Consider the following 27,767-nt stretch of genomic DNA (forward strand, 5'->3'; position numbering starts at 1 on the left):
TATTCCCCCATTACCGTGTGTATACATTATGGAAACCCTTTTGTTCTTTAAATTAAAGGTAATAGGCAAGGACCAGAGGCTACAAAAAAACTGTGATATACATGAGCACTTTACCAGACAAAACAGGAACTTACATATGACTCAAATCAGCACAGCACTGTGCCAAAAAGGTACTTTTCACATGGGAGTTAAGCTTTATAACAAACTTCCTGAAAACATAAAAGCTATCACTGAGGTCAATACATTTGGAAAATCTCTAAAGTCATATTTACAGCATCACTGCTTTTATTCCAGTGAAGAATATTTAAATTTATGAAATGTGTTATATAAATACTTGTGTGTAAAGTGTATTATTGTAAGCTTAAATATGTATGCCTTGAAATTACTTTCAGCCTGTATATTTATAACTTGACTTGTCCAATGTCTTATGCATAAGCTGCTATGTAGACAACAGTACCAATAAAATACAATCTACAATCTACAATCACTGTGTCTGCTGTTGTTGGGTTTCTGCGTATAGTTTTGTCTAGACTGTTGAGTGTATTTTCTTGTTCTTCTTCCATTGTAAACTTTACATTCTAGTGTGTAGTATCCATATTTTCTAGGTCACTTCTCTTAGGGGCAGGCAGGACTTTTGAATGTTGTATTAACTTATCGGAAGCAACTTGTGGTTAAATATTCTTTTATGATGTGGTTTCAGCGATATTTTATATGCTCTATACAGTCCTTCAGCAAGCACATTGACTCTTCATCTAATACTACAGAGGTTTTATTTTTTGGGTTGTGCATGACATTTTTGACTGCCTCCACAGTAGTGGATACAGTAATATTGACATCAGTATGTAGTCTAATGTTTCAAGGAGTTGTGTTACCTTAAACATCTGTTAAAGCTTAGTTGCTGTGTTGCTGAAGTATTGTTTTACAAAATTTGATAGCTTTGTTTTAGTGTGTATTGTGACTTCATTGTACCTAATTTTTGTGTTTACTTTTTTTGCCTCTGCTTTTGTTTTCTGCAACTCCTGTAATCCTGCTATTTTGCTATTATGCTGGACATGTGGTAGAAGTTTAGACATGCAGGAACACTTAAATTGTGAGGATTTCATAACCCTTCCACCAGCCAGTTGCTTTCGTTTTGTGATTTAATGTAAATTAACACATTTAGGAGTAGTTCTTCACATTCAAATACAAGCAGTGGGAAAGAGTTGGAGAACTCATGATTGAAACTAGTTACTTAAGCACACAGCATCTCAATTTTCATTAACAGTTTGGTAAATTCAAAATTTTGTAAGTTGTAGAAAATCTAGCTGTGGTTGAGTATTTTAGTTGTATTTTCTGCAGGTTTGTTTAATTTTAGAATCTGACTGGACTAATCTGAATGATCAAGGTTATCTACAACAACATCATAGTTGTCTTCTTCTGTTTCAGTTGCGAGTGCTGTGCATGTAAAAAGGTGGCTTGTGGGGTGATGTACCAGCCAATAGAGACAATTTCCTATATCTATCTGTAGCCTGCACTGTCCAGTGTGTGTTGATAAGTTAATGATGATTTTTTTTGTTTACATATGGTGCTGACTCTTTTCCCATTAGTGTGTTCATTAAGGCTGACATAAAGGGAATTAAACAAATATTATGTTAACAGAATGTAACAGTTCTGTTCCAATGTACCCTTTATACAGTTTTTTAAAAAGAGTGTCAAAAGTGGGAGCAGTGTATTCCATTTCCTCCAGTCCCACCTATAGCACATACCCCAACATTTAAAGCTGTCAGAAGAGAAAATAGCTGGGTGTTGTGGTGTGGGGCAGAGGCAGAGATACCTCTGGTGACACAGTACAAGTATTCACTTGCTCTGTCTGTATAGAATGTGTCATGCATCTTACACATAGGTGCAAATTTCTCTTCATATGGCCAATGATGCTTGTTCTTCTGGCTGTTCCCATTTCTCTATGGATTTCGCATTTTTTAATGGGTTTTCACAGATGTTAGTGACAGTTGGTGTCCAGATGCCCTACCTGATACCAGTTACATGATCAATAATTTATGCTGAAAAATTGATTATTTTTGTGACAGTAAGTTTTTAGTGATATTCTATAACTGTATAGAATATCAAGAATTTATCTCAGAATCTGCGTGTATTCACTGTGTTGATTTTTAAATTGCCAAAAATGAGTATTTTGCTTGAAGGTTTAGAAATACTATTCAGGGCTTGTATTAATATATTTACCCTTATGTGACTGATAGAGCCAAGCTTCGAGCCTCCCCGACTGGCTAAAGGGGTGAAGGTATTGTGCATGTGACTGGCAGATGGCTGTCTCAACCATACGACCACTGCAGGCTTTGGCCACTGTTGGTTAACCGCATGTTTCAGTATGCATAGAACTACTCTTTGATAATATTCTTTATAAAATCAGTATCACACTGTACAGTCACAATGGTTTGCAGCTTTTGATAACCACAAAAGATAACTTCAAATCTAATCCAAGATTTCTGCTATAAGTTTATCCTGGGCAGAGAAAAAGTCTGTTTAGAAAAATGGTAAGGACTTTTCTACTTGCGATTGGAAAACTCTGTAACGTGTGACTTACACTAGCAATATATGTGCCTGTAACTTAAACAAAAAAACTCATTAAAATCAGATCCATATGTTTCAAGATATAACATTTTAAACATTTTAAAGTTAACAGTTCCTAGCAAAGACACCCATAACTCTGACATTCTTCTGTTCCATGCAGCAGTGAGTGTTGCTGAGAAATTGGAAGTGTTTTGCTGCACTGCTTAGCTTCTGCAACATCTGATAAGTAAGTTGTGTGGGATGATACATCTTCTTTCACATAATATATTTTTGTATCATGTGTACTTTGTAGATCATGAAATGACCAAAAAAGCTAAATGAGGATGGTGGCACAAGTATTTGAATCACCATCTTTCCACCACGGCACCAACTTGCTCATTTTATAGTTATGATACAATTAATCCTGTCTATAACTGTTATTATGCTGTATATATCAGTACTCTATGTAAGGTTATACTTTTAACTTACATAAACAGTAATGAAGTACAATAGGTGGGCAGAATACTCAAGAAGTTATCATTGGCTTCACCAAAATCTATTTTGTTAATAGTCATCATACCATAATTTTGTATGTCACATCACCACAAGCAATTACATAAAATCATATTATGGGAAATGATTTATACATTATTACTGAAAATTATTTTTGTTTCATCAAAACAATATGTTTCATAAATTTAAATAAAACCAGCATTTCTCTCTTAACATAAAATCAACTACAGAAAAATGTTTGCCAATGAATTTAATGATATGTGTAAATGACAGATTCTGCTGCTATGATTTTCACTTTTGTAGGAAAACTAAAGCTATAAGCTGAGTGAAAGTCAAATTATAGTTTAATGTTTTTCTTTTAGTGATTAACATTATCATCAAAATCTGTTCAAGTTCTCTTCACACTATTGTTGGTGTTACATACAAAGGATATGTAAAATTCTGAAAGGTTTGCAACATGTAAATTTCAAACTACCAGAGCCTTTTCATTAGAATGAAAACAAGCTCTAGCCCTATATTTCTATGGATGCAGATATAAGTGAAAGTCAGATACTATCTGATCTGGCTCTTACAACAACCTATACTACAATTTCCTCAAGTTTCCCATTGCCAAAACACCTTTTTGGGCAGGAATAATGCTCTACTGAAACATAATTTTTTTTAAATATACAAGGAATGTCCAAAGTGTACAATTAATGATCTCAGAAAATAAAGGAAACAAGAGTTTCAAACAAAATACCTTTACTGACCTTCAAAGTAATCACCATTAGCTACAACACACTTCTGACATCAGTTTTAATATTGTTGGAAACTGTTACCAAATGTGTCTGCCCACTTAGCTGAGTGGTAATGGCTTGCCTATCATGCAGTGGGCTCAGGTTTGATTCCTGGCCAGACTGGAGATTTTCTCTGCTTGTGGACTGGGTATTGTGGTGTCTTCATCATCACTGATGTGCAAGTCACTCAGTGTGGTGTCACCTCAAATTGCACCCGACTGCCGAACTTTCCCAAATGGGACCTCCCAGCCATCAATCTCACACGCTCATTTCATTTTTTGTTACCAATTGTTAGCTATCTGCGTGCTGACCTATGTCACCCTGGAAGGTAACTATTTTTCAGCACTCTCCTTATTCTCCAGATCTGGTACCAACAGACTTCTTTTAGTTTCCCTGCCTAAAATTAGCCGTGAAAGGTTTATGCTTTAGAGACATTGCACAAGAGCATAAGCGTTTCAGGGCTAGTTTAAGGTAGAGAAGCAAACAGAAGTCTACTGGCATCAAATATAGAGGATAAAGAAAGTGTTGGTGAACAGTCTAACAACACGTGACCATGATGCTTCGAGCAATTCTGCAAGATGCCACTTGTTGACAGTTTCAAACAGCTTTACAACCAATGTCAGAAGTGTGTTGTAGCTAATGGTGATTACTTTGCAAACCAGAGTAGGTATTTTGTTTGTAAATCTTGTTTTGTTTATTTTCTGAGACCATTTGTGAGATTTTCAGATTTGTTTCATATTTTATACTTTTATTTTACCAGATGATGATGAAATAGATAGAAACTGAAAGCTAATAAAAATTTGCTTGCTAGAATCTCATGGTGATATACAAAAACGACTTTCATTAAACATTTTTTCCTTCTATTTCAGTATAGGACTCTTCTTACATATTTACTTTCTGTTGGCTCAGAATACTTTTATATTGTTTGCCAGTGTTTGTTTTATAATTTTTAGGGCATTCAATGAGAGGAATCTCTTTTGAAATCTAGAAAACTATGTCTGTAAATGTTTGCTGCATAATTTTCATTTTCATGTTTTTAGTCCAGGGCCAGCATGTTGCAATTGATACTACTTCACTTTTCACATGAAGTAGAGGATGATCTATATCCATCCATTATAACAAATTAGTGGACAAACCCAGTCACTAAAAAATTCACTTTCCCAATTTCTCTTTGTCAGCATTCTACAAATTCAGCCCATATCTTATGTAATGTAGATAATTTGTCAAGTAAAATCCGCCACATTCTTCCTTCTGTAATGTCTATTCTGTAATGTCTATGACATGAACTATTTCATGTATCTGTAATTGACAATTGTTCAGTACCATATTGGGCATTTTTCTTTCTGTGGTTGTGGACCATCCTCAGGAGAAGTAGACTAGATTCAAATTCAGCTGCTCATTTCTCAACTGTTGAAAATTAAGAACCAGCCTCCTTCTAAATTTTCACCAATTCTGGATGAATTTCCTTTTGTGATACACTTTCCAAAAATGAATTTTTTTTAAAGACATAACAGTATCCATGTTTATTCACACATAACTTGATTACTTAAAGCACTTTAGTAAAAATCTTTACCACAGATTTAAAATATTGAGCAACATGCAAGAAAATAACATAAACAAATTTTAATTGATTTCAGAGCCATGTCTGTGCCGGCTTGAGAAATTTTCTTCCTGCATTCCTGGAATGTTTTCACTTCATAAAAGAAAACGTACTGGCTGTAAATAGTCAAAGTTTTCTTAGAAATGCCCACAATGTTTATTTATATTAACATAATTAAAATTTAAGTGTCCCCTTTCTAAACAGTTGAAAACAATAGAGTCAGCCATTTCTCAATTAAAACCTATTCTTTTGCCCATGATAGAACATCATTCAGAGCACTTTAATGTGTCAGTCATATCTGTAGCAAATAATTCGAGAATACATAGGGTAATTTCTTAATTTATACATACAGGTTTGTTTTCTGTGGCTTTAGTATACATGCACTTGAAAACAGGTTGCAAACAAATTTACAGCATGTTTTAAGGCAATTATTTTACTGATACAATACAAGATATACAATTTTTAAAAGGGGTCACCAATTCCAATGTCAACGCCACAGATATACCGTTCAAGAACTGGTTCATTTCATTATTTCAGAAATGCAGCTAGAAATCATCAGTAACCTCCTTTTTCATTAAAGTACCACAAATTCAAAATCAGCACAGTTAGATTCTGAAAGTATACTCTGTTTATGTATAAGATTCTGCTGTTGGAATTCTGTTGTGCTTTACCACATTTTCATTGATTTCACATAATAATTGCCACATATAGTGGTTATGATACTTTTTATTACAGTAATCTATTTCTAGTTGTAATTTTGGTGTATCTTCATTTTGTTTCACTTTGTTAATAAAATAGGGTACAGAAATTGATGCAATAAATGAAATTGCAGTAATAAAAAAATAAATCAATTGCCCAATCAAATTTTGCTGAATGATAGCTGTACTACTGTTTTGTTCACCAAGAGGAAACTTAAATGAGAAAAGTGGGACAGTAAAGTCTACTGTTGTGCTGAATTTGGAAGCATGTTTCAGGTACTGGCTGACCAGGGAATGCAATGTATGCAGCTTGTAATGAGTACCTGCAGGTTTTGATCTCATAAGTGAAGTCTCTTCTGTTGAGATATAGCCCAAGCAATTTAGAACCAACACTGTAAATATAACAGTGACTGCATAACTCATTGCCTGGAACAAAAGCAAAAAGACTTGGCAAAGCTTTAAACAAACATATGGCATTAATAAATCCATTCATTTAACATTTATTACAACCCACTTACCATTACTGCTCAGGTCAGTTAGTCTAATTAGCCTATAAAATACATGAATTCTCTTCTTGAGCTAATAATTTTGTAATTATTATATTTAGTGAAAGGCATGTTGGAAAATACACCAACAGTTGTGAAGTTGATGTCTTTAGTGTGCTATTAGTTGAGATCTCAAACTCATCATCAGATTATATTACATTGCCTGAGAATATTTATATATAATCCATCATGATATCTATAATGGTCATTATGCCTAAAGTGTAAAACATGTAATGTCATTGGCCTCAGAGTAGAAGTTAACTATTTAATAAAGAATAGTTATCATGAAAGCAAGGAGGAACAGTGGCATAATTCTACAGCAATGTCCGATATTACATGTGGCTATGTACCATTACGAAAACAGGTAATCAGAATGTAATAGACAGCAAAAGAAAAGACATAACATTAATTTAGATGTTGGGAGAGGAAGTTATGTCTATTCTTAAATTAGATATGTTTCATTGTAAAAATTTGTACTCATAGCCAATTTTAAGAGAAAAATAGACTATTATGAGGATCTTTGGACATCGGATGGCCATCTGAGCTACAGTCTAAACAAGTAATACTTGTATCTTAAAATGTGCAAATATCAGAAGGTAAACCAAAAAGAAAAGGAGAGAAAACAGAAATCATGTCAGTTGGAGGCAAAAATGGTAAAGATAATATGAAACTAGATTTATTTACTTCCTTTGTTTTGCTTAGTTCTTCCCCATTATTTCTTGTTTCCTAACTCAATAGCAAAATTTCTGTCTTTTTTGTGAAGCAAAATCTACTAACTGTACGATTAGTTTTTTAAATGAATTTAAAAATGATGATTTCTCAATTAATTGCACAGTTTCTTTGATAATGAGGCCAGTACTACAACATGCCATGTTATGAAGAGAAACAGACTCATTTATGTATTCAGGACAAATTAAACACTTTTGAGTTCATTCTATTTTCAGAGAAGGATCATGTCAGAATAAGGACCAATGCAACCATTAACTTGGCAAATTTTAAATAGTTCCAAAATGATTGCTGTCCTTCCCTGCAAACAGGCTATTCTTAAATATTTTAACTGATCAGCTAATTAATGCAAACTAACGGAAGTGACACAGCACTTGATGTTACAGCCCTGTTAATACCTACTGCTACATCTGTTTCAAAATGCTGCAAGTAAGTCATGAATTACAAAGTGGTACCTTGTTGTTGTTGTGGTCTTCAGTCCAGAGACTGGTTTGATGCAGCTCTCCATGCTACTCTATCCTGTGCAAGTTTCTTCATCTCCCAGTACCTACTGCAATCTACATCCTTCTGAATCTGTTTAGTGTATTCGTCTCTTGGTCTCCCTCTACAATTTTTACCCCCCTCACACTGCCCTCCAATACTAAATTGGTGACCCCTTGATGTCTCAGAATATGTCCTACCAAGCGATCCCTTCTTCTAGTCAACTTGTGCCACAAATTTCTCTTCGCCCCAACTCTATTCAATACCTCCTCATTAGTTATTTGATCTACCCATCTAACCTTCAGCATTCTTCTGTAGCACCACATTTCAAAAGCTTCTATTCTCTTCTTGTCTAAACTATTTATTGTCCATGTTTCACTTCCATACATGGCTACACTCCATACAAATACTTTCAGAAACGACTTCCTGACACTTAAATCTATACTCGATGTTAACAAATTTCTCTTCTTCAGAAACGCTTTCCTTGCCATTGCCAGTCTACATTTTATAGCCTCTCTACTTCGACCATCAGTTATTTTGCTCCCCAAATAGCAAAACTCATTTACTACTTTAAGTGTCTCATTTCCTAATCTAATTTCCTCAGCATCACCGGATTTAATTCAACTACATTCCATTATCCTCGTTTTTGCTTTTGTTGATGTTCATCTTATATCCCCCTTTCAACACACTGTCCATTCCGTTCAGCTGCTCTTCCAGGTCCTTTGCTGTCTCTGACATAATTACAATGTCATCGGTGAACCCCAAAGTTTTTTCTTCTCCATGGATTTTAATTCCTACTCCAAATTTTTCTTTTGTTTCCTTTACTGCTGGCTCAATATACGGATTGAATAACATCGGGGATTCAGAACATGCTTGTGGTTTTTGAATGTGTACGGGCATCGATGAGGAGACATGCTGAAGGGTGTCTTCCAATGAGCAGTGACCATGTGGAACATTTGTACTTTATTTTCCTCAAGTGTATATCTGCAGTTTGGACCATCACTGACTCTGTTATAAGGTGTTCATTTACTCAGTCATAGTGCATCACACTGGCCGCGGTGGCCGACCGGTTCTAGGCACTGCTACGGTCGCAGGTTCAAATCCTGCCTCGGGCATCTGAACCATAATGCAATACACCAAGGAAACCATTGGCTTCCAGTCCATTGTTTATTGGAATTATTTGCTTGTATCATTGTCCTCTACTCATCCTTTTAGTCTGTACCTATAAAAGTCAAACAATATGTATATGCTGAGAACATTTAAGGAATGCCAGGGTAAAAGTGTATGCCAGATGGGAACTTGAAAGTGGGACCTTAGCTTTTCACAGGAAAGTGATCTACGAACTGCACTATCCATCATGACCCAAGACCCACACTTACATCTTGACTTTCACCTTAAGCTCCTCTCCTACCTTCCAACCTTCTCAGGGGTACTCCTGCATACCTTGCAGGACTAGCACTCCTGGAGGAAAGGATATAGTGGAGACTTGGCTTAGCCACAGCCTGATGGACTATTTCCAGAGTGAATTTTCACTCTGCAGTAGAGTGTGCACTGATCTGAAACTTCCTGCCAGATAAAAACTGTTTAACGTACAAGGAAATTTCAAACCAGTGCACACTCCACTGCAAAGTGAAACCTGATTCTGGATTATCAAATAATTTTGTACTGTATTCAAGATGAATAATTTTAAGAATGAGAGTAAATTGTTATGGGATAAGATAAAAATGATTTCAGGAAAGCATACAACAGCATGATTCAGTTACAACAGGAACTGATAGTACCCACTTTGATTAATGAATTTCTTAACATAATGCAGAAAACTGTTTTTAATTCACCTCACAAACACACAATTAATTTTGTGTAATTGGTGCACTTGCCATATTTCCTAGTACAAAAAAAACAACAAATATTTTAATATAAAATTTACATATTGTTAACAGTATTTTAGCCACAATGTGAAAAATATGACACTTATATAATTTTTATAATAATCACATTAACAAGAAATTTTTCCATGCCTGTACTGTTGTTAACCCCTCTATAAAATGAAGTATTAAATGAAAATTGTTGAATGTGAAAACTAAAACCTTTATTGAAAGTTGCAGAAAAAATTGTAGTGTAAAACATGTGAATGTATCTATGAAAAAAGAAAGTCTAGTTCTGCCAAAATCTGGAACCCATCAGGGCTTTTTCACTGAAAATACTTGCTATAAATTAAACATGCAAAATATCATCAAGCATTCATTTTGTGAAACTGAAATTTTACAGCATTTAAAACAGAATTAAATAATTTCCCCTACACCTGACTGATAGGAAATACAGTACTAGACACATGGATGTACCCAAATTTAAATTCTGCTAACATAAATAAATACATAAATGACAAATTTGAAGCTGATTTACATATTTCTTATTCTTATAAATATAACGTAAATGTAATTATGTTAGTGTAAGAGTTAGCGTCATGTGAAATAAGGTAAAAACTGTTAATACGTGTAATTTTTCTTATTGCACTTACAATCATAAATCTATGTCTAATATTATGCATGAGAATTATACAGACAGAATAACATAAATTTATTTTTCATTTGTAAATGCAAAATTTGAATTTTGACACCTAAAAGGGGAAAGAGACACGGGGTGCTGGGAAAAGGTGGCAAGTAATGGGTGAACAGAGGTAAAGTTAATTAGCAAATTTGAAATTGATTTCAGCAGTAGATTTAATCTGCTATCAGAATCAGAGCAGGCAGAGCCTCATACAGATGTAAAGAAATGTAAGGAGCAGCAAAACAGAAACATACTAATAAGTTGGGTGAAAATCAGAGCAGGGAAAGAAGAGCTCTCCTGTTAGGTAGCAGTCATGGAATGGTGTAGGCCAGCAGCTACAGGAAAAATTAGGTGTGGAGTACCAGGTCACAAGTTTTGTGAAACCGAGTTCATGCCTTTAGCCATGTATCTGAAAACCTGGAACAAATATGCAAGGATTTTAACAAAGAAGGTCAGGTTTTGATAATAGGGTGAACTGGAAACAGACTGGCTAAAAATAAAAAATTATGGCATTATGGGTGACATGTACAAAATAGGAGCAGCTACCAAGTTCACAAATTTGGGTTCTGTGAAGGCTCTGTGGCGTCATGAACGGCCATGGATTAACTCTGCTGTAAAGGAAGTAAATCTGACAGGGTTTCTTCTGATGGATGCCAAATATCATACTGGTTCTGTTCCAGTAGTTGCTATTGGAAGATGGCCTACACTTGAATAGGAAATGTAAGGAGAAGGTAGGAGATCTACTAGCAGAAAACATAAGGGAGGCCACCAGCACACAAAGGAAAATTCCTGCAGTTACTGAGGTCAAGTGAGACACCTGCATTAGGTCAAATTCAGAATTCAGAGAGACAGCATTAAAAAAAATTATAATAGAGGGGAAAGTGAAATCAACTTGTTTCATCAGAATATCAGGGGGCAGAGTCATTAATTTATTTACTGGCCTTAGTAGTAGGAAAGAAATTGTAATTTTTCTGTCCTAACACCATATAACCATAGGTATAAAGATTACAAGTAAGGTGCATATTGAAGTATCCAGTCTGAATAAAGTAGGAGTTATCACATTCATAAAAAGGGGATATAAAAACAGAAATGTAGAACTAAGTAAATTCTGCATAGATCAGGATGTGGAAGTGTCCACATACGAGTTGCTAGTGGGAAAAGTAACATTTTTGATTGCTACAGTATATAGGTCTCCACTGGCTGACAGAAATTTTCATGAAAAATTTTGATGAATTATTGTGCTCTCTGTCAGTCAGAAGGGAGGGATTATTAATTTGTTGTGATTTTACTATAAATTTCTGGAAAGAATCTGACAGGAAAAGTGGTCTAGAGATCCTTTTGCCATTTATTTGTATCAAGCTAGATTTCCCTACCCAAGTTGGTCATAGTAGTAGTACCATACAGATATTGTTAGTGGCGACTTCCTATGTCTTATGAGGAAGAGTCCTAGAATTCTCCACCCAGTAATGGAGGATGAAAATCCATATTCAAGTCATTGCAAAATCATCTGTGTCTTTAGTTTGATCACCACCAGGCCTCAAACTGAGGACTGTGATCAATTCCAAAATCTTATCATTTGTTAATTAAGGTTTTCATCAGTGAAACATTAAAAATACAGGTATCAGTATGTCATAAAAGACTTATTGCACTGCTGTAATCTAAGTACACAAAATATTTGAAAATTTTGTATTTCATGTCTTCATGTGTTTGTGAATAACACTGTATCTTCTAATGTAGGTAATACCTTAAGTAAAACATGCTGTGAGATGGCACTTCATGCATGTTGGTTATGACATACAAAATTTTGGCTGTATAACTGTAATTTGCATTTTGTGAACATCAAAAATTCACCCAGGTAAAATGTGATAAGTCATCACCGCCATGCACGAAGTGCCACCTGGTGGTCTGTTTTGCTTGTATCGCAGTTTCATAAGGTTACACTTACAATAAGTTGACAACATACTGTGCCTATATTGGATGGATTCATTCTGCTTTTTGTTATTCATAACATTGTTATGTTTTAGGTGATTGTTAAATTTTATGCATTTTTCTTGGTCTACATATTATTTTGGTTGTTATCAAATGTCTCTCATTGATATAAATTTTTTGTAGAACCTTTGAAAATGGTGTAATGCCAAAATGCATAAGGGATAGTAAAGTGAATTAATACAATGGTCAAGACAAACAGAATTATCAAAGTGCAGATAGATGAGCGTGATATCTCATAGAGCATTTGTGCAATGTATAGCGAACTTCTAAACACTAATTTATCCAAGTAACAAAGTCACAATAAATTTTGTTTCATAAAAAGCTTGTTGTTTGCAGCTTACTGAGAGAAGCACTGACAACTATAGCGCTAGCAATAATAATAATTTCCACTATTCACAATTTAAATACTTAACTGTTTCATCAGTGAATAAAAGTTGCTGATAGACAACAGAAACAATTTTTTTTAAAAAGGTGTCATTTTTGTTTTGTAGATCTGTACAGATATGTATATATGTGTCAACTGCAGTTAATAATTCAAATCCAAGGTTACTTAATATAATTAGGACAGACTGGAGCATGGATGTCACATTTTCTGTTTTAGAATACTCTGTGGTAAAATTAGATGATACTTATGGATTATTTCATGTAATGTAGGAAGCCTAAGCCATCTAGTTTCTATCTCATGTTATATGTTTGTTCTAATAAAAATTTTAGATACAGCAAAATGATGTGAAATTGCCCACTTTAGCCCTATCATGGTGCACAGTGACCACAGGCATGGGGCACAGTGAGTTAAAAAACAGCAATAGAAGACAGACTGTACACATTTATTTTCCTTAGTAAACATTGTGTGATATGTTGAACTGCTAAATAATAAAATCACTAAATATTGTAAAGTACCCGTGTCAATAAGAAGAGACATTGCTACAATTTGTTTTGTGCAGTCGACTGTGGAAATCTTTGGTAGTCTACAAATGACATGTGTGAAGCTAATTTTATGTGCTTCTGCATCTGCAGCAAGCAAAATATGTCAGTCAAATTTACACAACTTCTGGAGATTAGTCACAGTTGAAGTCCTTTAATTTTTATTAATTGAATTGACATGTGCTATGAAATGGTGAAATGGAATTTCTTTTCTTTTGGTTGACACTTTCTCAATAACACAGTCATTCTCTTTGAGCTCAACTTCTATGCTAAATTCTTCCATGTCATGAAGACTCAAATTATCATGACTGTCACTCATCTGAAGACTAGCAGAGCTGCATTAGCTGCTCTCTGGCTGAAGTTGCCTTCTGACATTTTTACAAATGGAGTTATTGGTTGTTTGAATTTTGATAGTTTGGCCAATTTTTTTTCTTCCCATTTCCACATTCTAGAAGCTGCTGCTTTTCCAGGATGTCAGTAAGAATTCTTGTCCTTTCTCTTTTTCTTCCATGCTAAGCTGTTGTCTTACAAATGGATGCTTTTCAAAAAGGTCGAGTTTCCTTTGGTGATACCAAGTGTCTTGAACTGTTTAAAATGGTACTAGTCACAGGGAGGATTACAGCTGGATAGTGCTTATGGTGTTGTTGTCTGTTATATCTGCCGTGTTTGTATCATTATCAGTATTTTCTGGTACACTTCCAACTACTGCACCTTTTTTACCAGTATATTACCAAGATAACTATTCTTTTTAGAGTCTGTCTAGGGATTTTATGTCATTTTACAGCTGCCAGAACTTTCACACCATCTTGAATTACACTGTTCACAGTTTTCTTCATTTCTTCAGCAGATGTTAGACCAAGACTAGTTTTTATTTCTCTATAGCAAACCATCTTTTGTTTTCTGCACGTATGCTGACTCTGTCCAGAAAACATTTTACACTCTGCCCCATACCGCATCAATACAATTAAATATATTTATTCAGTCATACACAGATGTTATAATTCTGTACTTTATATTGTATGAAGAGACAATACCTATGATAAGTACTTACGTTCTCGACATTTGGTTTCTACAAAATTGAGAAGAGATGGCAAAATTTACAGAGGAGCATGGTAAAACATACAAGTCACAATTCATCTAGTTTTCTCAGGCCTCTAAATGATGAGAGAGTATAGGATAAATTTGCAAAACTATGATGACATCCTAGCAGTCCTATATTTTATATTAACAATTTCTCACTATGCCCCATGACCCACTGTGTTCCAGTCTCTCTTACAACCAAAGTCACTGATATAAGTGGTCAGTATGTGCAGTGTTCTATGAAATATGCAAATAACTTACCCTGGAGTGTTACAAAACTTGCGAGATTCAGAAGTCAACTCTTAAATGTTTTTCGTTACTATCCATTACATCTGCATATCACTTGTTATGGTCAGTTCACGAATTTCTAGTGCACATCGCCAACCCATAAAAATATATGATGAAAAACAAATAGCAGTCCAGTTTTTTTGTATCTGAAAAACAGAATGCATTTTTGTTATTATGAAAATGAGACAGCACAGATTGTTTTTAATTCCAAAATTGGAAAACATATATGAAATTACTCCCTCAATTAACACTTTAATGGATAGTTCAAAATTTTTAATACTTACTAATGATATAAACATGCTAAGCAAGGTCTCAGTCACACCTACATCGGCAACAACTCACATACCTCCAACAAGTTCACAGCAAGCCACTAAATTACTAATCTCACAATGATGCTGTGCAGTATCAATTACAAATGACCTGATGATACCAAAATATACACCATTGTTCATGTGGTTCACAGTTGCTTGATAGAGTCACCCCATAGGCAGTAATCAAGAAGTCCGACTTAGCATAATGTGCACTTAGAATTAGCTCCTATTGGACTGACTTGAACACTAGTGTCATTTTGTTTATGCTTGTTACCTCATGGATTAATCTCATGTGGCAATGTAGTAACTTAAAAGAGATATTCATCAAAAATGAGCAAAATGAAGAATGGACAGTCATCAGCAACCTCAAATAATATCCTGACCTAATCATCCTTCCTGCAGACACCACTGTCATGAATCACAGTGACTACTGACAGAAGGATTCTGCCAACTCTCTGACTTCTCCACCTACATAACTGTCATAGTGATCCTATCCCAGAAGTACAATATAGTGTTCAATCCCTACTGAAATCCTTACACCCATCTCAGAAACTCTCCTGTGATACCATCTCCGTCCTCACTCCAATGATACCCTGCACCTCCGCTTTCTACATGCTACACAAAACCCACAGCTCTGGATGCTGCATTGTAGGTGGTTATTGTGCTCCTACAAAAAGAATTTCTACTCTGGTTGACCAATATCTCCAACCAGTTATCTGAAACCCAGCATCTCACATCAAAGTTACTAACCACTTCCTTCATAGACTCTACATCATGCCCACCCCTTTACCTCCTGGATTCCTACTCATCACTGTTGATGCCATCTCCCCATACATGAACATCCCTCATACCCATGGCCTAGCTGCTATTGAACACTACCTCCTTCAACATCCTTCAGATTCCTGCGGCACAGTCACGAACAGCATCTTCCCATGCCAACCATTTTATGGGCCTTCTAGAGGAAACCTTCCTAACTTCCAAAAACCCTAAACCTCTTGTCTGTTTCAGGTTCACTGATGACGCCTTCATCATCCGAACTTGGGGCCAAGACACCATATCCTCATTCCTCCGAAACCTCAACATCTTCTCTCCCATCTTGTCTCTCACCTAGTCCTACTGTGGCATCACCTCTCTGATGACTCCATCCGTATCTCTGTCCATATTAAATCCAATAACTGCCAACAGTACGTACATTTCAACAGCTGTCACCTGTTGCACACCAAAAAATCACTCCCATACAACCCAGCCACCAGTGGATGGATTACCTGCAGACTCCATTGCCCTGTAAGCTGAAGGTTTCACAAGGGCCTTCAGAGACAGGTACTACTCCAAACCTAGTCCAGAAGCAGATTTCTCTTGCCATATCCTCACACACCTCTAATCCTCTCACTACACCCAAGAACCAGCTACACAGGAGCACCTTCGGTATCTCATTACCCAGTACCAACAAGAACTGGAACAGTTGAACCATATCCTTCATTAGGGCTTTGATAATCCATCATCATGGCTGGAAATCGGGGATGTCCTACCCAAGTTCCTTCCCACCCTTCCTAAAGTGCTATACTGTCACCCATACAACCTGCCTGGAAATGAGGCACAGTATACTGGACCTAACCGTTTTCCCTTCCGCTTTCCTGTCATCCCCTCCCAAACCACATCTCTGCATCAGCTTCACTGTTCATCCTGAATGACACTCTGACCAGCTCTGGTCCCTGTGTATCACATACCTGGCCAAAGTTCTTTCCCATCCCTCCTATAGTGACCGAGCGATATGGCGCAGTGGTTAGCACACTGGACTCGCATTCGAGAGGACAACGGTTCAATCCCGCGTCCAGCCATCCTGATTTAGGTTTCCTGTGATTTCCCTAAATCGCTCCAGGCAAATGCTGGGATGGTTCCTTTGAAAGGGCACGACCAATTTCCTTCCCTGTCCTTCCCTAATCCGATGAGACCGATGACCTCGCAGTTTGGTCTCTTCCCCCAAACAACCCAACCCCTCCTATAGTGGTATTCTCTCATCAATGCAACCTACACCTATGCCACTCCTACTCCCTCCCCTTGCCACAGGGTTCACATCCCTGTGGAAGACCTGTCCAGTCCAACCACCCAGTACTTCCTAATCCAGTCCATGAAACTGTGGCCAGGAAGAAAATTGTCCATCCAGTTGCACAACATGCAGCTGAGCACAACATACTTGAGTTAAATGGCTGTCTCACAACTCAGACCATTTGGATACTTCCCTCTGCCACTATCTTTTCTGAAGTGTGCAGATGGGAGGTATCCTTGCAACATATCTGGCACTCCTGAAACCTCCTGGCCTCAAAGTTCACTAACCTACATCCTCTACCCAACCGTTTCTCCTTCCTCTTTCCTGTCATACCCTCCCAATCCACGTCTCTGCACCAGCTTCACTGTTCATCCTGAATGACACTCTGATCGGCTCTAGTCCCTGTGTATCACTTACCTGGCCCATGCACTTGCCACAGCAAACTCCCACATTCCTAACCAGCAAACCTACTGCCACCTTCCAAGATGCCAGCTACCCGTCCTGAACCTCTCATCCTGCCTCCCATATCTCTCTCCCCTGCCCACGACATCAAACACAATCCACACTCTACTCTAGTCCACCTATCGCAATGCAATCCCAGACGTGTGTTCAGCCAGTACAACATAGCAGAGCATTTGTGAGTTGTCTGGAGTGTGTGTACCTGCACGCTCGTGTATGTGTGCAAAAATGCACATGCGTGCGCGGATGTGTGCGTGTATGCTTGCATGTGTGTGTGCACGCGTGCGCGCATGTGTGTGTGTGTGTGTGTGTGTAGTCTAGCTTGATAACTAGCAAATTTTCTTTGTCTTTTGTGTGTGCTGGTTGACAACTCAGTGCTACAGCTATTCTGTGGATGGTCTCACTCCTAAAATATTTTCAAAAATAGTATTAATTTAGCCTTTCTTTTCCACCAGTTAGTTGCAAAACTTTTATGTGATTAATAGTTACTGGCAAGACCAGCTCCATATATAAAATAAAGTAAAACTGAATCAAAATCTATGTATGAGAGGCTTTCAATAAAAGACACAACGCTTTTTTTCTGACAGCAGGTTGTTTTATCCCTATTTTTCAGTGTAATCTCCGTTCAATGCACCAAGCCGGGCAAAAGGAAGTCCGACACAATATTAGAAGATATCCCATGACATTTGTCATCTCAGTGTGTACTGCAGCGGCGATTTGGTGCTACAAAAGAACAGAATGTTGCTGATGGCTTTAACACATTTTGGATTTGTCACGAAAAATTTAGAATCCATCCTGTAATGCATATTATTTTACAATAAGAGCTGTACTTCACGAAATCAGAGAACTTTGCCAGGTTTCCGTGATCATAATCGTTTGACGGGAGGTGGCACATCTGTTTGATGACATGTATTATTTTTCAGGGGTTTATATGACAGATGCGCATGTAAAATTTTCAGGGTTGTTTGACAAATATGCACGATCCTAAATTTATCTCAGATCGGACATTACAATGCGAGAATGTAGCACATCGATTCCGCCGATTACAAGGCAATTCAGAGGCATGTGGACGTTTATTTCGCGGAACATTTATGCTAAATTTTACAGAATCCACAGTTGAGGCAGGTAGGAGAATGATACAGATTTCATGTAAGGACGCCCCTGAAGTACCGTTACTACATGGACTGATGTGTTTTATGCGATGTATAATGAATGACATCAGATTTTTTCTCTGGATTTCTTAGTCAGACGTCGAAATACCGCGAGCAATGCGGTATCGATTCTACAGTAATCAGAAAATATGTGATATTTACTAACAGTCCTTGAAAAATGGGAACGACTGTTGAATAGCACATCGGTATATATTACAGCGTCGATTCTGTGTTACACAAGAAGAGAAAGCCGTCTTCCAGATGTAGTCTTGTGCTTTACAACAAAGAGATGGTCTCTCCCCCTTCTATTTAACGTGGTCCAGGGGAAAATTGTGAGGACATGGGAAAAGGAAATAAAGGGAATTCAACTCAGGTTTAAAGAATAGCAGAGAATCAATGTGAAGTATCTGGCTTTCGCGGACGATCTTGCCATTCTGACCAACAGTAGAGAAGAAGCCAAACCTGCAAGGGAGAATCTTCACGAAATCTCACAGAATACTGGCCTACAAATCTCTAACAAGATTCAATACATCGAAAGCAAGCATGCATATAATCTCCCCATTACAAATCAGAACAGCAAAGTGGCATGAGACGTGCACTTCAGATATCTAGGAGAGCTAATCCAACCATCAGGACTGAACTACAAAGCCAATCAAGAAAGAATTTCCGACTTACAGAAAGCATATAAGCTCACTTGGAATCACTACAATAAAACATCTATTTCTGTCAATGCAAAACTAAAGCATTACAACACAATGGTTCTACCAGAAGCACTCTACGCTGCTGAAACTACAGTGATTCTTGGTCATACCAAAATTAGACAGACTGAAAAGCAAGAAGGAAAAATTCCGAGGAAAATATATGGGCCAGTATTTCGTGAAGGAAATAGGATAAAGAGGCTAACAAAAGAGATCTACGTAGAGATAGAAATAATAATGGGCACCTTTACAACGAGAAGTATGAAATTTTATGGACACATCAGCAGGATGAAAAAGAACAGCCTCACAAGGCGAATCCTTAACATAGCAAACACTAGCAAGAACAGGACAAAGCCAGACGTGTACACACTTCAACTCTGTCCTCCCTGTCAGCTCCCCCAGGTACTGGTATCCCATCCTGCATTACCCTCCTCTCGACGACAACTGCCTCTTCCCTGACAACCTCAGTAAAGCTAACCATTTGATTCCCACCTCTTCAAGGTCTTCTACATTCCTGAGGATACTCATTTTGATTACTATCTCTTCCCCACTGTCACTGAACAAAATGGCTCTGAGCACTATGCGACTTAACTTCTGAGGTCATCAGTCGCCTAGAACTTAGAACTAATTAAACCTAACTAACCTAAGGACATCGCACACATCCATGCCCGAGGCAGGATTCGAACCTGCGACCATAGCGGCCGCTCGGTTCCAGACTATAGTGCCTAGAACCGCACGGCCACTCTGGCTGGCATCACTGAACACACTAATACCTCTGTCACGCCAGTCTCTCCTAGTTTCCCATACTTAGATCAGTTACCCCCCTCAGACATAAACACTCTCATCACCGTGCATGACATCAAACTCGTCCTCCGATCCAGTCGCAACAGCACCCATAGTCACGACGGTGTCACCTACCGCCCTCTCAAGGAACCCCCCCCCCTCCTTCCTGGGTGCCCTTGGTACCTTGTACAACATCCTTCTCTCCACCAGCTTTTACCATGACCTGAGGAAGATTTCCCATGCCCTGCTGTTCCCTAAACCCAACAAACCCCCTCTGACACCTCTCCCTATCATCCCATCTGCCTCACCTCCGTGTTTAGTAAGGTCTTCAAGTCCATCCTCTCCCGCCATATTCATCATCACATTAACCAGCACCATCTCCTTCCCCTTACCCTGTGTGGCTTCTGACCCTCCTTCTCAACTGACGATCAGCTCCTCAACCTTGCCAATTTCCTTTCCCTCCAACTTAACTTCTGTTGCTCTGCTATCTTTGTTTCTCTCTAGACCTCCAGAATGCGTACAACTGTGTCTGGCATTGTGGGATCCTCTTTAAAATCCAGACCTATGCTCTCCTCTTCAATTTCGTTCATCTCGTTGCTGCCTTCCTATCCCATCATACCTCCTATATCATTATACACAATACCAGCTCCTGTACTTTCTATCCCAATGCCGGCATGCCCAAAGGCTCTGTCTTTCCCCTCACCTCTATCTCCTGTATACAGCTGATAGGCCCAAACCTCCCCTGCCTGTTCACCTCCTCCAATTTTCTGATGACACCGTCTTCCCAGCCCTTTATCCTACCCTTTAACATTCCCAATGTACCCTTCAAACCCACCTCAACCAGTCCACCGCCTGGTGCAACCAGTGGCTCCTTCGCGTCAACCCTTCCAACGCCCAGGCAATCTTCATAGGTCATACCCCCTTCTCCTTCTGGCTCCACGGTATTATCTCACCATTTATGGTCATCCTATCCACCTCACTCCTACCTTTAAATACCTGGGTCTCACCTCTGACCATCACCTCACCTGGACTCCCCATCTCCTTATGATCCAACACAAAGCCCAAAATCGACTCCTCCTCCTGAAACTCCTGTCCATCCAGACATGGGGACTGCATCCTTCCACCATCCTTCACACCTACAGATCCTTGATCTGCGCCATCCTTTGTTATGGCAGTGCCACTTGAATTTCTGCTCCTCCCAAATTTTATAAGGCCCTCCAAATCCTTCAACGCCATGCCTTTTGCCTTGCCCTCCATATCTGCCTTCGGTCCACCACGCAGATCCTCTATGACCCATCTCCTTCCCACATCTTCTCCTTTTCCTCGAACACATCCGTACCCTGTACATCGCCTGTCGACTTGAGCTCCCCCACCCCCCTGGTGTCTTCTATCCTCTCTACCCCCAGTCTGTTACCACACCTTTACCGTTGTGCCCCCCCCCCTCCATCACCACACACTGCACCTCCTTTCCCAATGCAACTTCCAGCACCTACCCCTCCCGCATGATGGGCTTCGCCCTGATCTCTACCCCTCCTACCAAGTCTAACTCCACCTTCCCCCTCCTACTCCTCAGAACTCCTTCCCTCTCCTCTTCCCTTCCTCTGAGCTGTTTTCCACCCTCTTACACTCCCCTCCCTTTCCTGTTCCACCTACTGTGTCTCTGTGCTCCCTCCTGACTTGCCTTCCATCTCCTGCCCCAGCAGTCTCCTGCCTCGTGGTGCACCCCTGAAACATCTTTTTTCTTTTCCTCCCACCCCCTCCAGCCCCCACCCCCACTGCACCTTCCTCTCCCCTCTTTTTCCCTCCTCTCAGGCCTCCTGTCCCTCATCATGCCCCTCCTGGCAGTTTTTATTCTTCACATGTGCTCCATGGGTTACAGTGTTTTCTTGTGTCTCTCGTTCTCTGTGTTTTTATACTGTGGACGTTTTTTAGCATGTGTGTGTGACTCCAGTGTATTTTAAGTGCTCCACAAATCGCCAACTGTGTTCTTTTAACTTTATATCGACTTTTTTAACTGTCCCCCAATGAACGTCCCCATGTCAGTGTATATCTTAAGTTCCGTTGTCTCCATTCACTATGTTTTATATCCCCCTGTTTCCGCCATTTTTTATGTGTAAATATCCTCTTTTTCTTTTTTGTAATGCCACTCAGCTGAAGAGCGGCAGGTTGTGCCGCTGCCAGGCTTCCCTGCCCATGTGTAGCAGGGGAATGAAATGACAGTAAAGAAAGAAAAGATGGCTCTGTGACCATCAGCACTAACTGACAGGAAATGTCTAGCACTAGTTCAGTTATTGCTACTGTTGTTGTTGTGTAGACTGCTAGGCGCCACTCTCCTATGCTCCACATCCATATCTGTGTGTCTGTGTTGTTTGCTTGTGTCATTGAGACTTTCTTCTGTGTGTGCATGTGTGTGTTCATTATCATCTCCTTGTGTATCATCATTCTATTGTGGCCGCCTTTGTCTTACTGCACACTGCCATCATCGTCACTGTTGCTGTCGCCACCGTAGCCTACTATCACTTCATCTACAGTCAACAAGCCGCTGTACCAACTCCAGCCCAATGGAAAGATCTGCTCAGCGACATGTCCCCATATCGTCAATCCCAATCCCATCCCACAACGACAAAAAACCACAGAAGTGCCCTAATGCAGACCCCACTACTAGTACTATAATCAAAAAACCACAAACAACTCTCGATCCTAGCAAACACAGGGACACTGCTCCCTCCCCTGCACCTTCTCCTATGGCTGTTTTCACTTTCATTCTCCCCCATACTGACCCCAAATTCATCAATTTCTCATCGCTCAAATCATCCCCACAAAGATTCTGTCCTCATCAAATCCACGAATCCCAACTTCCACTTCGATTTCCTCCTCAAAATCCTTCGTATTACCTTTGGCCCTCATGTCTCCCTCACTTCTTTCAGCATTACCAGCACATCCAAGCAGCACCAGCCTCCTCACCCCCCCCCCCCCTCCCCTCGCAGATTCACTGCTGTGATGACAAAGATTGGCCCTGATATCCGGGCAGAGGAGGTGGTCTCTGAACTCAATTCCTATCTTGCTTTAGAGATCGACACAGTCAGTTGTATCTACAAAAACGCAGATCCTACCTTCCTCGTGCAAGTCTTCAGAGAGTCTGCCCCCACCTCTAATCACCTCCTTAGTGAGGAAGCCCTGATACACAATAGCTGGCATCAAATTGAACCTTCCAAATCTTTCAACAGTCCTACCATTACCAAAAAGCCTCATTTGCAATGACCTCCTCACTCCTGACTTTTAACATCCTCTCACCTGTTCTCACTGTGATGACTACCACTTCCTCCAACAATGTCCCAACCTCACCTCCCCTCCCACCTGCAACACCTGCAATGATTCCCACCATACCTACTTCACCAAGTGCAAAGCTAAACTCCCAACCGTCAAACTGGAATTAACAGAACCCTTCCATCCTACTGATTATCTTATCCATGCCAATAACTCCCTCCACCAAACTCCTACTAACGAAGACATAATCAAATTCTTCACCATCATCCTCAAAAATATTCACCCCTTCCAACAACTCCATGTACTACAACAAATATGCCTCACTGCCCACTCAGTCTTCCACCTCAATTCCCAAGCAACCTACACCTGAAACCAAATCCACTTCTTCTTTACCCATCTCGGCACTCTCATTTAAGCTTCTTCACTCAGTCACCCACCCCCCAGGCTCTCATCAGGGCTTGACAGCAATATAGCGTCCTATACCAAAGCATCCTCTTCCTACCAAAAAACAAGCCCCTCTTAATGCACGCTCTGTCCCAATACGACGTCTGTACCTTATTGTTCCTTCAAACCTATCACACCATCCGAATCTCTCCCTATATTCTCTACCAGACAGATAATCCCCTTCCCCTGGCCTGAGGTGGAATTGCAATTGGTCACCACAACTCTTATTTGATAATCCCACTGAGCCCCTTATCCTTATATTCTTCTACAAAACCCTGATTGTCACCTCTGCTACTATCTGCATATGACCTAATCATCCCCTCAACAGAGATTTTTTCAGGCACATACACCATACCTTTTCCACCAATATTATTGTCACTGACCTCAGCATCCACAGTAGATCATCTGCAGAACTCAATTGGTGGTGTCAGTTTACAGACTCCCTCCAAGGTCACAATGTCCCCACCCCACACCATACCCATCCTGGAAGCACTACCACCCCAGATGTCATCCTAGCATCCTCCATCCTCCTTGGATGCCTCATTGCAGATATCCTCGATCCAATTAGAAGCAAGCACCTACCTGTTCTCCTCACCATCTCCTACACACTACCTCATCCCCATGTACCCCATCCCAGCCTCCTCCAAATGCTGTCCATGATTACTTCCATGTCAACTGGAATGCCTACTGGGAATCCATTAGGTACCCACACTAAAAGCCACACCATCACCTTCCAGAAATCTGACAAAGTCCCCTATGCCATTATCTTCCTGCAGCAGATATCAGCAGACATTGTTGGATGCTATAACACCCACATCCCTACCAAGACCTCAACCTACCTAGTATAGACTGGGATGTCTATGGATTCATTACAGGTGGTAAAGACAAGCCGTTGTGTGAATTACTTTTGAACACATTATCCGAAAACTGTCTTGAGCAGCTAAATCGACAGCCAATGCATAATGGAAATATTTTACATCTGGTAGCCACGAACAGACCAGACCTCATCGACGGTGTCAGTGTTGAGACAGGGATTAGTGATCATAATGTTGTCATTACGACTATGGTTACAAAAGTTCAAAAGTCGATCAAAAAGGTTAGAAGAGTATTCTTACTAGAAAGAGCATATAAGCAGTTGTTAGCATCCCACTTAGTAAATGAATCGACTTCATTTACTTCCGGTACGATGGACGTGGAAGAATTATGGGCACATTTTAAACACATTGTAAATCACGCATTGGAGAAGTATGTGCCGAAAAAGTGGGTTACGGACGGAAAAGACCCACCGTGGTTTAACAGCGCAAATCGGAGAATGCTCAGGAAGCAAAGGCAGTTGCACTCGCGGTACAAGAAAGATCGGGATAATGAGGACAGGCAAAAGTTAGTAGAGATTCGTGCTGCTGTAAAAAGAGCGATGCGCGAAGCATTCAACCACTACCACCGTCATACCTTATCAAAAGATCTTGCTGAAAACCCAAGGAAATTCTCGTCTTACGTAAAAGCGGTTCAGAATGGGTCAAATGGCTCTGAGCACTATGGGACTTTACTTCTGAGGTCATCAGTCCCCTAGAACTTAGAACTACTTAAACCTAACTAACCTAAGGACATCACAAACATCCATGCCCGAGGCAGGATTAGAACCTGCGACCGTAGAGGTCGCGCGGTTCCAGACTGTAGCGCCTAGAACCGCTCGTAAAATCGGTAAGCGGGTCAAAGGCTTCCATCCAGTCACTCACTGATCAGTCTGGCCTGGCAACGGAAGACAGCAAAACGAAAGCTGAAATTTTAAATTTAGCATTTGAGAAATCTTTCACGCAGGAGGATCGTACAAACATGCCGCCGTTTGAGTCTCGTACAGATTCCCGTATGGAGGACATAGTGATAGACATCCTTGGGGTTGTGAAGCAGCTGAATGAGTTGAAAATAAATAAATCGCCGGGTCCTGATGGGATTCCAATTCGGTTTTACAGAGAGTACTCTACTGCATTGGCTCCTTACTTAGCTTGCATTTATCGCAAATCTCTTGCCCAACGTAAAGTCCCGAGGGACTGGAATAAAGCGCAGGTGACGCCTGTATATAAGAAGGGTAGAAGGACGGATCCTCAAAATTACAGACTAATATCCTTAACATCGGTTTGTTGCAGGATTCTCGAACATATTCTCAGTTAGAATATAATGAATTTCCTTGAGACAGAGAAGCTGCTGTCCACGCATCAGCATGGCTTTAGAAAGCATCGCTCCTGCGAAACGCAACTCGCCCTTTTTTCACATGATATCTTGCGAACCATGGATGAAGGGTATCAGGCGGATTCCATATTCCTTGACTTCCGGAAAGTGTTTGACTCGGTGCCCCACTGCAGACTCCTAACTAAGGTACGAGCATATGGGATTGGTTCCCAAGTATGTGAGTGGCTCGAAGACTTCTTAAGTAATAGAACCCAGTACGTTGTCCTCGATGGTGAGTGTTCATCGGAGGTGAGGGTATCATCTGGAATGCCCCAGGGAAGTGTGGTAGGTCCGCTGTTGTTTTCTATCTACATAAATGATCTTTTGGATAGGATGGATAGCAATGTGCGGCTGTTTGCTGATGATGCCGTGGCGTACGGGAAGGTGTCGTCGTTGAGCGACTGTAGGAGGATACAAGATAACTTGGGCAGGATTTATGATCGATGTACAGAATGGCAGCTAACTCTAAATATAGATAAATGAAAATTAATGCAGATGAATAGGTAAAAGAATCCTGTAATGTTTGAATACTCCATTAGTAGTGTAGCGCTTGATACAGTCATGTCGATTAAATATTTTGGCGTTGCAGAGCGATATGAAGTGGGACAAACATGTAATGGAAGTTGTGGGGAAGGCGGATAGTCGTCTTCGGTTCATTGGTAGAATTTTGGGAAGATGTGGTTCATCTGCAAAGGAGACCGCTTATAAAACACTAATATGACCTATTCTTGAGTACTGCTCGAGTGTTTGGGATCCCTATCTGGTCGGATTGAGGGAGGACATAGAAGCAATTGAGAGGCGGGCTGCTAGATTTGTTACTGGTAGGTTTGATCATCACGCGAGTGTTACGGAAATGGTTCAGGAACTCGGGTGGGAGTCTCTAGCTAGAGGAAAGGAGGCGTTCTTTTGGTGAATCGCTACTGAGGAAATTTAGAGAACCAGCATTTGAGGCTGACTGCAGTACAATTTTACTGCCGCCAACTTACATTTCGCAGAAAGATCACAAAGATAAGATAAGAGAGATTAGGGCTCGTACAGAGGCATATAGGCAGTCATTTTTGCCTCGTTTTGTATGGGAGCGGAACAGGGAGAGAAGATGCTAGTTGTGGTACGAGGTACCTTCCACCACGCACCGTATGTTGGATTGCGCATTATGTATGTAGATGTAGATATCCACATAATCCTACTCTCCTCCCACAAGCCCCTGAGCGTCTTGTCGCTTATATCAGGCTTCCTAAGGACTGCAGTCCAGGATACACTTACATGCCACTGGCAAATACAGAGACACATCAGAAATTTACTCAACGCTAAAAAACTCTGAGACTGGCGTCAGGCATGCACCAGACTCAACACTACAATCACCATTAATTCTTCCAAGTACTGGAGAGCATTCCACTGACTCACTGCAACCATTCCATCCCTCATTACCTGCTCCTTCACTACAACCATCCATTACCTGACAACCAGGGCAAAACTGGCCGCTTTACATCCTATCTCTCTGAAATCTTCTCAATCTCGGACGACTCTCATTTTGATTACTCCCTCTTCCCTACCATCCATGTATGCACAAATACCACTGTCCCAGCCCTAAGTCCCTGCTACCAGTACTTGGACAACATACCTCTAATGGAATTAAACAACCCAATTACAGCATATGACATAAAACAA

General features: G+C 39.8%; 1 long non-coding RNA gene across 1 annotated transcript in view; it reads right to left on the minus strand.

The window, feature by feature from the left end:
- Positions 1-5,344: 5,344 nt before the first annotated feature.
- LOC124721477 overlaps positions 5,345-27,767 on the minus strand; it is a 58,067-nt gene continuing 35,644 nt past the window's right edge. The window contains exons 2-3 of the long non-coding RNA XR_007006336.1: positions 14,687-14,859; positions 5,345-6,560 (exon numbers count right to left, since the gene is read on the minus strand). This is a non-coding gene — a long non-coding RNA (uncharacterized LOC124721477). The remainder of the gene's footprint in view (positions 6,561-14,686; positions 14,860-27,767) is intronic.

The sequence above is a fragment of the Schistocerca piceifrons genome, chromosome X (genome assembly GCF_021461385.2).
Source record: "Schistocerca piceifrons isolate TAMUIC-IGC-003096 chromosome X, iqSchPice1.1, whole genome shotgun sequence".
In the NCBI taxonomy this organism is placed as follows: Eukaryota; Metazoa; Arthropoda; class Insecta; order Orthoptera; family Acrididae; genus Schistocerca; species Schistocerca piceifrons.